This window comes from Dasypus novemcinctus, chromosome 26 (assembly GCF_030445035.2).
Source record: "Dasypus novemcinctus isolate mDasNov1 chromosome 26, mDasNov1.1.hap2, whole genome shotgun sequence".
Classification (NCBI taxonomy): Eukaryota; Metazoa; Chordata; class Mammalia; order Cingulata; family Dasypodidae; genus Dasypus; species Dasypus novemcinctus.
In genome coordinates, this window is record NC_080698.1 from 10,391,884 (window position 1) to 10,405,525 (window position 13,642).

Here is a 13,642-nt window from a genome sequence, read left to right on the forward strand (position 1 = left end):
AAGAAAGCAAAGCCTGCCCAAGAATGGCACCACACAAACAGAGAGCTGACACAACAAGATCACGCAACAAGAAGAAACACAGATTCCTGGTGCCGCTAATAAGGGTAGAAGCAGTCACAGAAGAACAGTTACAGAGGAACACACAGAATGGACACAGAGAGCAGATAACTGGGGTAGGGGGGAGGGAAGAGAAATTTTTAAAAATCTTAAAAAAAAAAGATGCTGGATTTTGTCTAATGCCTTTTCTGCTTCAATTGAGATTATCATATTTTTTTTCCATCAATTTGTTAATGTGGTATATTATGTCAATTGATTTTCTTATGTTGAACCGGCCTTGCATACCAGGAATAAATCCCAATTGTTCATGATGTATAAGTGTTTTGATATGCTGTTGGATTTGATTTGCAAATATTTTGTTAAGAATTTTTGCGTCTATGTTCATTAGAAAGATTTGTCTATAATTTTTTTTCTTGTAGTATCTTTATCTGGGTTTGGTATTAGGGTGATGTTGGCTTCATAAACTGTGTTGGGTAATTTTCCCTCCTCTTCAATTTTTTGGAAGAGTTTAAACAGGATTAGTGTTAATTCTTTTCGAAATGCTTAGTAGAATTCACCTGTGAAGCCATCCAGTCCTGGACTTTTCTTTGCTGGAAGATTTTTGATGCCAGATTCAATCCCTTTAAATGTGATTGTTTTGTTAAATTCTTGTATTTCTCATATCATCAATGTAAATTGTTTGTGCATTTCTGGACTTTGTCCATTTCATCTAGGTTCCTTAGTTTGTTGGCATACAGTTTCTCATAATATCCTCTAATGATCCTTGTTATTTCTATGGGACCAATTGTAACTTCCCCCTTTTCATTTCTTATTGTATTTATTTGCATCTTCTCTTTGTTTTTTTGTTAGTCCATCTAGGGGTTAGTCAATTTTATTGATCTTCTCAAAGAACCAGCTTTGGTTTTGTTGATTTTTCTCTACTGTTTTATGTTCTCACTTTCATTTATTTCTGCTCTAATCTTTACTATTTCTTTCCTTCTGCTTGCTTTGGGAATGCTTTGTTGTTCTTTCACTAGTTCTTTTCTAGTTGCTCAGTTAAATCTTTGAGTTTAGCTCTTCTTTTTAAATTTTTTTAGTTTTTTATTTTGTTTTTCTTCTTTCTTAATATAGGCATTTAAGGCTGTAAATTTCCCTCTCAAGACTGCCTTCACTGTTGTTTTTTTTTAAAATTAAATTCCCATAAGTTTTGAGAAGTTGTGTTCTCATTTTCATTTGTCTCAATATATTTACTGATTTCACTTGCAATTTCTTCTTTGACCCACTGATTATTTAGGAGTATGGTGTTCAGCCTTCACATTTTGTGAATTTTCTTTTTTTTCCTGTTTATTATTGATTCCCAGTTTCACTCTATTATGGTCTGAGAAGGTGTTTTGTGTAATTTCAATCTTTTTATATTTATTGAGAGATGCATTGTGTGCTAACATGTGGTCTATCCTGGAGAAAGATACATGGGCACTCGAGAAGAATGTATAACCTGCTGAGTTTGGATGTAGTGTTCTGTATATGTCTGTTAGTTCTAATTCGTTATATTGTTCAACTTCTCTGTTTCCTTGCTGATCTTCTGTCTAGTTGTTCTTTTTAACAATGTGAGTGAGGTGTTGAATTCTCCAATGATTATTGTAGTGATGTCTATTTCTCCCTTCAGTTTTGCCAGACTTTACCTCATGTATTTTGGGGTACCCTGGTTAGGTACATAGATATTTATGACTGTTATATCTTCCCAGTAGATTTTCCCTTTTATTAATACATAATGGCCTTCTATATCTCTTATAAATTTTTTGCATTTAAAGTCTGTTTCGTCTGACATTAATATAGCTACCCCTGCTCTTTTTTGGTTACTATTTGCATGGAGCATCTTTTTCACTTTCAGACAGTTTGTATCCCTGGGTTTAAGGTGAGTTTCTTGTAAGCAGCATATGGATGGCTCATGTTTTTTTATCCATTCTGTTAGCCTGTCTCTTTTGATTGGGGAGTTTAATCCATTCACATTCAAAGATATTACTGTAAATGCCCTATTTACTTCCTCCCTTTTATTCTTTGGTTTTCATATGTCATATCTTATTTTTGTCTGTCTTTTTACTCTTTTGATTACCCTTTCTCTATTCTTTCACCTATACTATCCTCCAGACCTCTCTCTTTTTTATTTCAGATTCTAAGGCTTCCTTTAATATTTACTGAAAAGGTGGATTCTTTTATGCAAACTCTCTTAGTTTCTGTTTGTTTGTGAATATTTTATACTCACCTTCCTATTTGAAGAACAATTTTGCTGGATAAAGAATTCTCAGCTGGCAGTTTTTCTCTTTCAGTATCCTAATTGAATTGTACTTCTGTCTTCTCGCCTCCGTGGTTTCTGAAGAGAAATCCATACTAAGTCTTACTGGGCATCCCTTGTATGTGATGGTTTGCTTCTCCCTTGCTGCTCTGAGAATTTTCTCTTTATCTTTGGTATCTGACATTCTGAGTAGCATGTATCTTGGAGTAGGTCTATTTGGATTTATTCTGATTGGAGTATGGTATGCTTCTTGGACATGTAAGTTCATTTCTTTCATGAGTGTTGGGAAATTGTCTGTTATGATTTCCTCAAATACTTGTTCTGCCCCTTTTCCCTTCTCTTCTACTTGTGGAACTCCCATGACACGAATGTTGTGTTTCATATTGTCATTCAACTCTCTGAGCCCCTGCTCAATTTTTTCCATTCTTTTCTTTCTCTGTTCTTTTCTCTCTTCAATTTCAGCTGTCCTGTCTTCTGTATCACTTAGTCTTATATCATTTTGAGTCTGCTGTTGTATGCCTCTAATAGGCTTTTTTTAAAAAAGATTCATTTTTTGGTTGTCTTCTCTTTAAGCAGCACTGGGAACCAATCCTAGGACCTCCCAGAGTGGGAGCAATGTGCTCAATCTCTTGCACCACCTCAGCTCCCTGGTCTGCTGCATCTCTTTTTGCATTTCCTCTGTGTCTCCTTTTGTTGCATCATCTTTCTGTGCCAGTTCTCTGCTGTGGCCAGTTTGCCATGCAGGCCAGCACTCCTGCACAGGTCAGCCCTCTGCATGGGCCAGCTCTCTACTTGAGCCAGTTTGCTGTGCAGGCCAGCTTGTCTTCACCAGGAAGCCCTGGGAATCAAATCCTGGACCTCCCATATGGTAGATGGGAGCCCAGTCGCTCGAGCCACATCTACTTCCCTCTAATGTGCTTTTGATTTCCCCTATTGTGTCTTCCATTCCTATGAGCTCTGTTACTTTTCTGTTCAGGATTTCAATTTCTTCTTTGTGCTTGCTCAATGGCTTCTTGATGTCATTTATCTCTTTAGCCATATTGTCTTTCAACTCATTGATTTGATTTTGGAAATTTATGTGCGTCTTGCTAATGAGTACTCTGAAATCCTGCAACTCTTCTTCGGCTTTGACATAGTCCTTTTCTTGGGCCAAGTCTTCTATTTTCTTAGTATCGGTCATAATTTTTTGCTGATGTTTAGGCATCTAATTAGGATATAGTTTACTCAGATGCTCAATTTCTTTCTCTTTTGTAGGGATTTAGTGGCGGGAGTCTGTGTGTTACCACTGCCCTTTAAGTCCTGGCTCGACCTGGATTATTAGTTTTGTCCCTATTAGTTACTTGAAACTGGGCTCTGGACCCAGCAATTGGTTGTAGACCCATTTCCTATGGCCTTCAGGAGGGAGACTATAGAGGCAGTAGATAGGCTCTCTTGTTTTTAATTTTCTCACATGCTCTTCCTTGGTCTGCCAGCAGATGGTGGTCTTTGGCAGCTATCAGTTTAATGCCTGGTCTGAAATTATTTGTTGCAGCATAGATGGGAACAATGTGGTAGAACTTCTTGCCTGGAAGCTAAGAGCCTTGTAATTTCAACTTTCTCAGAGATAGTTCTCCAGCCTTCTCTGGCAACCCCTTCCCTTTTCCCAGGTAGGAAGTAATCTGAGTCCTCAACAATCAGTCCTGGTTAGTACGGTAGAGAAGGATATTGAGAAGCTCTTATATCTTTAGCCCCTTGCCGGCTCCCAAGGCAAGCAGTGGCTCTGCCCCACCTGGCCTGAAAGGGCTCCTGGGACACAGTAGACCAAATTTGTGGGTCAAAAGCTGATCAGCCTTAGGATGTGTTCCTCTCTCTCCCCTTTCCTGGGGAGATGCATCCTCTACAGTTAGTCCCGGCTAGAAGAGAGGGAGATTGAGAGGGTTGGATTTCTCCAGTCCTGTGCAGGCTCCCAGGGCAAACCACAGTGTGGTCTCACCTGGATTGGAAGGGCTGGTTAGGCACAGCAGACTAAATTTGTGGGTCAGAAGCTGAGTCAGCCTTAGGCTGTGTCCCTCTCTCTTCCCTTTCCTTGGGTGGTCGATCCCTGGAGCCCCCTTTTTCTGAAGCTGCAAGCCCAGAGGCCTGAGTATTCTAAAGTGTCTTTAGTGTGGGGCAAGTTGCCGGCAGCAGCAGATGCTGGTGTCAACTCACAGTTCTGTTGTTGCGATTCCCCTCCTTTGTGCCTCTCTCCTTTGGGCAGTATCCAGCCTTTACCTGGTGTCCTAACCCCTAGAAGATCTTTCCCAGGCTGTTTCATTCTGTCCTCTAGCTATTTTTCTGAAGAAGAAGAGAGTCCCGTGTCCTTCGAGTCTGCCATCTTCCTGGAAGCCCCCCAGCTGTTCTTAACTTCTGTTGAATCTGGGCCTTTAGAGAATCTGATGAAAGCCAACCTTCAAGTTGCTCATAATGCCTGGGGATCCAGAAACCCCTGAGAGTTGCCCATGGCCCTCATGGTAAGAACTCCTGGGGTTTGACTCAGGCAGAAGGATACCATATTGTATAGACAATCTGGTCGCAATTTTATGAATTTATTTATTTAACAAATATTTACTGAGCACATTGCATAAGGGAAGATATGCAATGGCATATGGTGCCTTGGCAGTCAAGGAATTGCATTAAGGTGGGGGAAGCTTCCAGCAATGTTAAATGAACAGAGCTGGATAATAATAGGAACAATAAAAACTGCTAGCACTTATTTAGCATTTACTGTGTGTCAGATGCTGCTCTGAGCTCTTGATATGTGTTCTCCACTTAGTTCTCACAACCTACTTTCCTTTGATATAGAAATCATAATCTCCATTTTACAGGTTAGAAAATGGAGGGAAAACTGAATAACTTGACCAAGGCAATAAATGGATGAGTAGCTAGACTGGGGTTCAACTCTGGCAGTAGGAAACTATATTGAATATATGATCTAGTCTCAATTTTGTGAATTTATTTAACACTTACTGAGTACATTTCTCACACAGGCACACAACAGTGAGCAAAACTGTCTCTGCCCTCACAGAGTTCTCATTCTATTGAGGGGAAACAGGAAAAACAAATCAGTTTATAAATAAAGTTTAGGTGTGATACACACTTTGAACAAAATGGCTGGAAACACATCCAAAAAACTCTTGCCAGGTGAATTAGTCAGCCAGAGGGATGCTGATGTAAAGTACCAGAAAGCTCTTGGCTTTTATAAAGGTATATATTTTATAAAGGGTATTTATTTTAGGTAAAAGCTTATAATCCAAAGGCTGTGGAGAGTCCAACTCAAGGTACAGTAGAGGTGCTTTCTCATCAAAGTCAGTTGCCACTTGTTGAAGCATGATGGTGGGAGATCTCTATGAGGTTTCAGCCTTCCCCTCTGCGCTTCCTCTTTCAGGCTCAGTTCTCCACCTCTTCCTGATTTCAGCCACAGACTAGCACAGGGCTTATCTCTTAGGGCTGCCCAGCACAAAAGAAAGTGCAGCCTGCCCAGGAATGGCACCGCACACACGGAGAGCTGACACAGCAAGATGACGCAACAAAAAGAAAACAGATTCCCGTGCCGCTGACAACAACAGAAGCAGACAAAGAAGAACACGCAGCAAATGGACACAGAGAACAGACAACTGGGGGGGGGGGGAGGAGCGAGAAATAAATAAAAATAAATCTTAAAAAAAAAAGCCCTAAAAGGGGGAGCAGATGTGGCTTGAGCAGTTGAGCACCTGCCTCCTACATGGGAGGTCCTGGTTTGGTTCCCAGTCCTTCCTAAAGAAGACAAGTGGGCACAACAAGGAGACAGATGAGGGAGCCATGCAGGAGATGCCCTAAAAGCAATCTTAACAGGAAATCCAATCAAAGGCCCCCTCAACTGAATTTAATACAATCAAAGGGTATCACACCCAGAGGAATAGATTGGTTTGCAAATATAATATTTCTCTTTTTGGGATTCAAAAAATAATCTTAAACTGACACACCAGGGTTCAGCCAGGCTACTTGGTTAAAGGGCTTTGGATCCTAGAGCAAACAGCAGTTCTTTCCTCATCTCCTGCTGTGGGTTCAAAGTTGCTAGTTGGCAGTAGGAGCGGGTAAGAAGTGACTACTGATGCCAAGTCCCGCCTGCAAGTGGCCACACTGGGCAGCTTATCAAAAGCCTTAAATGAGCAGAAGAGGGACTCAGTTTAGTACTGAATCATCTGGGAGGCCCGGGCTGCGCAGATAGTAGAGGCTTGGGAGGACGTGGGATTCTGGCAGGACCTGGAAGCACAGGTATGATTTGCACCCATACTATGTCCAGCCCAAGGCCTGGTACATAGTAGGCATTCAATAAATGTGTTCAGTGCCTGGCTGATACAGCCAATGAATGAAAATAGAAGCAGAAGGCTCAAGGAGGGGAGTGGGGGTGAATGAGAGGTCAGAGCCCCCCAAAGCCTCAGGGACCCCAAAATTAGCTGCCACACCCATCTGGATGAGCAGAAGGTGGGAAGCAGCAAATACTGTTGGGATCCTGGGGAGGCCTAGTGTGAATGGGCCTAGTGTGAATGGGACTCACAATTGCAGGCCTAATTTCTCATCTGGCTTTGAAGCTGCCTTTTTTTTCCCCCAAGAAGTATTGGAGATTGAACCTGGACCTCATACATGGGAAGCAGGCGTTCAACCACTGAGCTATACCTGCTCCCCAAAGCTGGCCTTTCTTGCAGACTATCTCTAATAGGATGATTTGGAGAAGCTCCAGGGAGGCAGCAGAGCAAGGGGCTGAGACTCTTGAGGCTCCCCTAGCCACACTCCTCAGATTCTAGAGGGCAGTGCGAGCCTGCGTGATCGGGGGCTGGGTTGACTCAGCCAGTTGGGCCTGAGCCAGCTTGGAATTTCTCTAGCCTTAAACCCACTGCAGGGTCTCCTAGCCTAGGGTCCCTGTAATCATTCGAGGACATTCGGGGGCCCTTTTAAATTATAGGCAAGCCTGTACATGTGGTGGAGGTGGGGGTGGGGGAGGCCCCTGGGGGATGTGTCAATACTGTTTTCAACTTATCATGGTGAAGAAGGCTGGGGACCCTGCCACAGGGCCTGAAATACACGATCCCCACTTCTCGGGCTCAGTCACCCGACAGGCCCCATGGCTGCCTTCCCAACACCATCTCCCTTGGGGTGTGCCACGGACTACCCCGCCACCTCTCTCCGGATTTCTTTGTGTCTACTCCAAGGGTGGCAGGAAGTCAGACTTTCTCTCCTCTTCTTCCCCCCAGACCTGGTGAGCACAACCAGGGACTTGGAACAGCTTCCTGCAGTTGCTGGGAAAAGGGAGCCAAAGAATGTCTGTGCTTCTCTGGTTTTTCTGGGACCCACCTGTCCCGCCGCTGAAGTCACTGGGCCCCGCCAGGCCCCACTCTGGGCCTGCTGTCGGTATATTTTATCCCATTATGACAGGAATCTGGAATGAGCTTCCTCCAGTGTTGGGCAATGCGGGACCGAAGGAGGTTGCCCACATCCCCTGCGGCCTCCCACCTCCAGGCCATTACTGCTTAGAGTCAGGAAAATTCCAGCAAAGCCCGCAGCCCGGGCCTGCTTCAGCAGCTTCTACAGTCACCTTTGCTACATTTCTTGCCTGTCCGGCCAGGTCTGGCCAGGCCCTGCTGCTGCTGAATCCCTCCTGGGATTTTACCAAGCCAGCAGGAAACTTTGCCCCTCCCTTCCCCAGAGACCCAGCTGCTCCCACCCCTCCTCCACTTGGCCTCCTTGACCAGGCCAGGCTGCTCACACCTGCTGGTTTCCCGTGGGCTGCTCTCCTGGCCTTGAACCTGAAACAACACGTGCTTCTCAGCTGCCCTGGCTGTGACGTCCATGTCTCTGCTTCTGGCCTCCACTCCTGTCTGGGAACAGAGTAGGTGCTCAGCAAAGAGCTTTTGGGTTTGGTTCAGCCACTCCCTGCCCTCCTCCCAGGTCCTGACCTTCCTTACCAATCAGGACTGAGATGGGCTTGGATTAAATCCCAGAAGTGCTGAAGACCCTCTAACCAGGCCACCCTGGGAAGACTTCGGAACCACCGCTGGCTCCCAGGCCTTATTGCTGCTCTCTGAAGGGGCCTGGAGACCTCTGTCTTTTCCTCGTTGTCGAGGGTACCTGGTCACCCCTTCCCTCTCTCACCGATCCCTGACTGCTCCCCCATTTGCACAGTGTTACGACTCTATCAGAGTGAGGCCAGGGTGGCCATGGGCCACGTACACTAGGTGGCGGGTGGGGAGCACAGACCTGTTTCTCCCAAGTCTGCCTAGGTTGGCCCGGAAGCCCCTTACCTGCCTCCAGTCCCTCAGGGCCCTGGGCTGCAGTGTGGGACCTGACAGCTGAAGTTTTATTTATTTAGTAATTTATTATGTATTTATTTTATTTTTCTTATGTGATAGCTGAAGTGTTGCTGCAACTGTATCCATTCGTTCACTCATTCAGCAGGCTTCGGTAGAGTTCCTGCTCTGAGCCAGGCACAGTGGGGGCCACAGCTCAGCTGCTTACTGGTGTACACCCTCAGATAAGAGACTTAGCCCCCGAGCCTCAGTTTCCTCATCCATAACATGGGGCCATTAATAACAACATGCCACAGAGGTTTATCAGGAGGCGTAGCGAGAGTTTGTGTGTCAAGGGCATGGGATAGAGCCCAATGATTTCAGCTGTCATTGTCAAGGGCACTCTTTGTCCTCTAGGAGCTTGGAGTCTTCTAGACACAATGGAGAGCCAGAAGCCAGGAAGACTGGAGGGTGTTGTTCTTGAATGGGATGGGCAGGACTTGGGTATGTGGAGAGAGAGGGACCCTCATGAGTGAGACTCTGCAGGGAGTTGACGGGAAGGGAGGAAACTGGGAAGGTGGGCCCTGACCAGTCTAGGATGGGTCTCTAGTGCCCAGGGTGGCGTGGGGCCTACATTTATCCTGCAGGTGGCCGAGGTGGCTGGAAGTCCCTGAAGGTGTGTTAGCTTGTGGGGGAGGCTCCAAAATGCGGTGGACTCTCTGGGAGGCCCCTCCAAAAGGCTCCAGGTCCTTACAGACGTAAGGCTCCAGGAGGTCTCATTTTCAATCTACTGCTCCTTCGTTCACTCCAATTTCATTGGTCGTCTTTTAAATGCCACTCCCTATCTCAGGTACTAGAGGTCCCCAGGATGAGGGGAAAGGAGAGACACTCCAGGCCACCTCAGGATAACCTTTAAGTGTGACATGATAACATGGAGGGTTAAGTAGGGGTCCAGAGCAGGGACATCCTGCCCAGGCTGGCAGCTGAGATGGGCAGAGCGTGCGTGTGGTAGGCCCAGTGGGAAAAGATGTCTGGAGGCAGAAGCGTAGGCACGTGGGGCAGCTTGAGGGGAGCTGGCAGACCCCTGGCATGTCTGCCTCTTTCAATAAAGAGGCTGCACATGGCTGGGCACTTTGGGGCTCCACGTGACTGGGGTCATGTGCAAAGAATGTGGGGATAGATATTGAGGGAAATGGAGGTGGAAAAGGGTGGGGAGAGAAGGGGTGTTGGAGAGGTAGGAGGGCTGGGATAAGGGGGAGGGGGCCAGGCCGGGCAGGGAGGTCAGGGTGAGGCAGGGGAGCCCTTGACGTCTGTCAGTGGGAAGCTAGGGAACAGCTTTGAGCAGGGCAGGGTCAAGGGTAGACCCGGGTCTTGAAGGAGCTCTGGCCACCTGACTGGTGGTGCCAAGGGTCAGGGTCTTTAGCAGAAGACAAGGCCCCCCGGCTGCTCTACACTGCAGACCGCTGTTCTATGGGAGAAGGTGCTCCGAGGACAGGACCTAAGAAGCCCACGGGGACCTGTGGGGTAGAGGCTGGCACCTCCCTCTTGGACTGACAGGAGGCTGGAGGACCTTGGTCCAGGAGGAGCCTGGGAGCAGCAGCTGCTATGGCTCTTGGCGAGGGCGCAGGCAGCCTGCAGCTGTGGAGGCCGGTGGGGGCCAGGGTCTGTGGGATTCGAGGTCAAGAACATCTGAAAGGCAGGGGTAGGGGTGGGTCAGGGGGTCCATCGGGGCAGGGGAGGAGGAGGTCGTGGCAGTTCAGCTGGGAGCAGGGTTTTCTCACTCTTATCCAGCTGTCCCGGGAACAGCTGCCCGGAAAAGGGAGGGAGGCCGGGCAGCAGCAGGTGAGGAAGCTCCGGGGCTGCTGAGCCGTGGGAACAGAGATTGTGAGCCAGGGGGGCTTGAGCGCCTTGTTGGAGGCCACCAGGGAGACCTCAGGAAACAGCCCTGTGCCAATAGCCTGCCTGGAATTCCTGGGGTGGGGGCGGGGAGGCCAGGGAGGGAGCCAAGTGCTCTCCTCCCCTTTCCTTTAATTCCCCCCTCCCCCACCCTGTGACCATCTTCTAGGGTGCACTGCCCACTCCCCACTCCCACCCCTGGGCCCCACTCCTGCGTTGATTCCCCCTCCTCCCACCTCCCTCTGCTTCTCCCTGGCTCCTGGCTCCTGGCTCTTCTCCTGGGAAGGAACACAAACAGAACTCTGGATCCTAAAGGCCCTTTGGAAAGCTCCAGCCCACAAGGGACCAGGGTCCAGAGAGGGAAAGGGGTCTCTCCAAGGTTCGGGTCCATCAGCGGCACTCACCGGGGCTCATGCCTGTGAGTGCACCCAGCCCTCGAGGCCTTGCTCCTGGGCTGCCCACCAGACCTTGCCCCCTGCGAGATGAGGGGGCTTCCTGGCAGGGAGGCTGGCCCCAGTGGTTGGGGATGCGGTAAAGAGGCTGTAGCCAGCCCCCCCCCCACTCCCTCCGCTCCCTCTGCCTACCTCGACGTTAGGGCCTTGAACCAGTTGCCAAGAGCCCAGCCAGCAGAGTGGGTATGGGGAGGTCTCAGGCAGAAGGAGGGCAGGTGGTCGGCCGAGGTCAGACTCCCCCCGTGGGAACCCCTACATGGAAGGAGCAGCAGCTGCTGGGCCCTGGCTCGGAGACCCTGGCTGTCCCTTCAAGTGGCCTTCCCTCTCTCCCTGCACGTGGTGTCCCCACCTGCCTAGTGGACCAGCTGCCACATTCCCTCAACTCCCTGGGACGCTGCGATGGGATGGGAGAAGACAAAACTGAAATGTTTCTTTTTACCTCTTCTTTTTGTGGCCCTGGGGACACATCCGTGCCTTTGCTGAGAGGCTGCCACCATGCGCCCTACCAGTCTCGCCCACGCTGGGAGGCCCAGAGCCCTGGCTTCAAGCCAAGGTCTCTCTGCTCTCGCACCCTGAGAGCCCATTCTGACCTGGCCCCCAGATCTTTCCACTCCAGGCCTTCCTGGTCCCTGGGGTCCCTTGCCAGGCTAGCAAAGACCCCCTCCTACTCATGCACAGGTGACTCCAGCTAGGACTTTGGTCCAGCCCTGGCAAACGGGCAGCTGCAGGGAAGGATCTGAGAAACCAGCAGGAAGGAGGTGGCTGGGCCAGCCACTGGGGCCTTCCCCTGCCCCTAAGACAACTCCACCTGTCCCCGGGGGGAGGGGTGTGGGGGGGTGTGCCTCAGGCAAGCCTGTGCCTGGCAGCCTCCTCGGGGGAGTCAGAGGGGAGCTGTCCTGGAAACCGGGACCCTCCCCACCCCTCTTCCACCACTGGCCCAGCCTACGGCTCCCTTCGCCCAGGGAGTTGACGCTGGGCTGTCTCGGCCTCTGCTTTGGGTGGGCCACGCAGGGTCTCCCCTGAAGCCCTTACCTGCAGCGCATACCAGGGGAGCCCTTTCCCCTACCAGAGGGCCTCTACTCCCCGCTCAACCTTCCTTCCCTGGGGCTAGTAGGGGGAGTGGCCTCTCCGCATTCCAGGAAAGGTGGAGGCAGGGAAAGTGAGACTTTTCTCTTCTCTCAGTGCTTGTTCCAACTTGACCATCCCTGGTGCCTGGCAACATTCCCCTTCCCGACCCCCACGACGCCTCTCCCCTCTCCTCCTCTGCTCCCTCGCTCCTCTTTCTCTACCAGCCAGGGGAAGGAAGGGTCACAGGGCCCCGCGGGGCTGGGGCCTAGACTTCCTGCTGCCCCCTCACCCCTCAGAATTCCTTCCAGGAGGCCTGGGCGCACCGACTCTCCCTTCCCCTTTCACCCTCCAGCTCCCGTGACCCTCGCTGCTGGGATCCTACAGTCTGGCAAAGCAGAGTCTAGTTAAATCCAGCTCCAGGGCCTGCCCTCCCACCTCCCAGGCACCCGCCCTTCTGTGCTCTGCTCTCACCCCCTCTGTGCTCTGCTCTGGTCACAGTGACCACCTCCAGTTTCTCGGTTCACTGTGGCCATTCTCTAGGCCTGATCCTCTGTTTCCCCTTGAAAACCTCAGGGCTCCCTCCCTCACCCCCCCCACAGGCTCTGCCTTCCAAAAGAGGCCCTCCCCGAGGTCTGGAGCACACAGCAGCCCCAGCCCCTCCTGCTCCTTCCACCCCCTTTATCAGTACCTGGTTATCTGAGTAGAACGGGCTTATTTACCGTCTCTTCTGCTCCACAAGGGCAGGCCTTGCCCTCTTTTCCTTTGCTGTGTTCCCAGCATACAGGAAACTCAGTAAATATTCATGGATTGAGCAACACGTGGATGGATAGTTCACCCGGGTCCTGCCTCTGTCACTTGCCATGGCCTTTGGTCATTGCAATGTAGTCTGTCACCCTCAGTGAGCAGGCAGGGCCACTGCACAAGGCCACTGGATGATGGGGGAGATCAAGAGGCTCCGAGAGGGCAAGCAGCTTCTGCGGGGTTACACAGTGAACTTGGCTCTGGGCCCCAGCAGAAGTTTATTCCTCCTGTGGGCACACGAGGAAGCTTGGCTGATGAGCTAACAGTCATCGTTTATCCGCTGCCCTCAAGGTGACTGAAGGGAAAACGTCTCCTTCCTCCTGGAGGTGGGGATCCCCCAGAGCAGAGGTGGGGATCCCGGGGGCCTGCCTGTTTCTCTTAGCCCTCCGTCTGGGGCAAGTGCCACCTGTCCACTCAGGTCCAACACTGCAGTGTCAGCCCTGAGAGCAGAATCACAATCAGGCATCTCTGACTGAGGAGCCACTGAGGGGGTTCAGGCTGCTGAGAGGAACAAGTTCAGATTTCAGGCCACACCTGGAGGAAGAGGTGTTTCTGTCCTGGGATAGGCTCTGGCCAGCAGACAGGGACAAGAGACCAAGAGCTACGAAGGGGCTCTCAGTCCGGCCGAACGGGTGAGTGCAGTGGCTGCCCACGAGACTCTGGGTTCAAGGGCTTACCGGTCAGTGACTCCAGAGAAATAACAAATACGCCCCTCAGCTTGGCGTGGCTTCCTCTGGCTACATAGCCAGTCCAGTCCTAATCTTGGTGTTTAGTCCAGTGCTCAAGGCCACAGGCCCAGGGTTTGGGGAACAGTT

The 13,642-nt window shown here is 50.0% G+C and overlaps 1 protein-coding gene and 1 long non-coding RNA gene across 2 annotated transcripts in view; one reads left to right on the forward strand and one right to left on the reverse strand.

The window, feature by feature from the left end:
* Nucleotides 1-5,285: 5,285 nt before the first annotated feature.
* Nucleotides 5,286-13,623, reverse strand: LOC131276107 (uncharacterized). Its single transcript, XR_009183598.1, has 2 exons — nt 12,715-13,623; nt 5,286-8,202 (listed from the first exon to the last, which is right to left on the reverse strand). It is a non-coding gene; the product is annotated as an uncharacterized lncRNA (long non-coding RNA).
* DAG1 (dystroglycan 1) overlaps nt 6,466-13,642 on the forward strand; it is an 87,308-nt gene continuing 80,131 nt past the window's right edge. The window contains exon 1 of the mRNA XM_004451877.4: nt 6,466-6,601. The gene's annotated coding sequence lies outside the window, so the exon portion shown is untranslated. The remainder of the gene's footprint in view (nt 6,602-13,642) is intronic.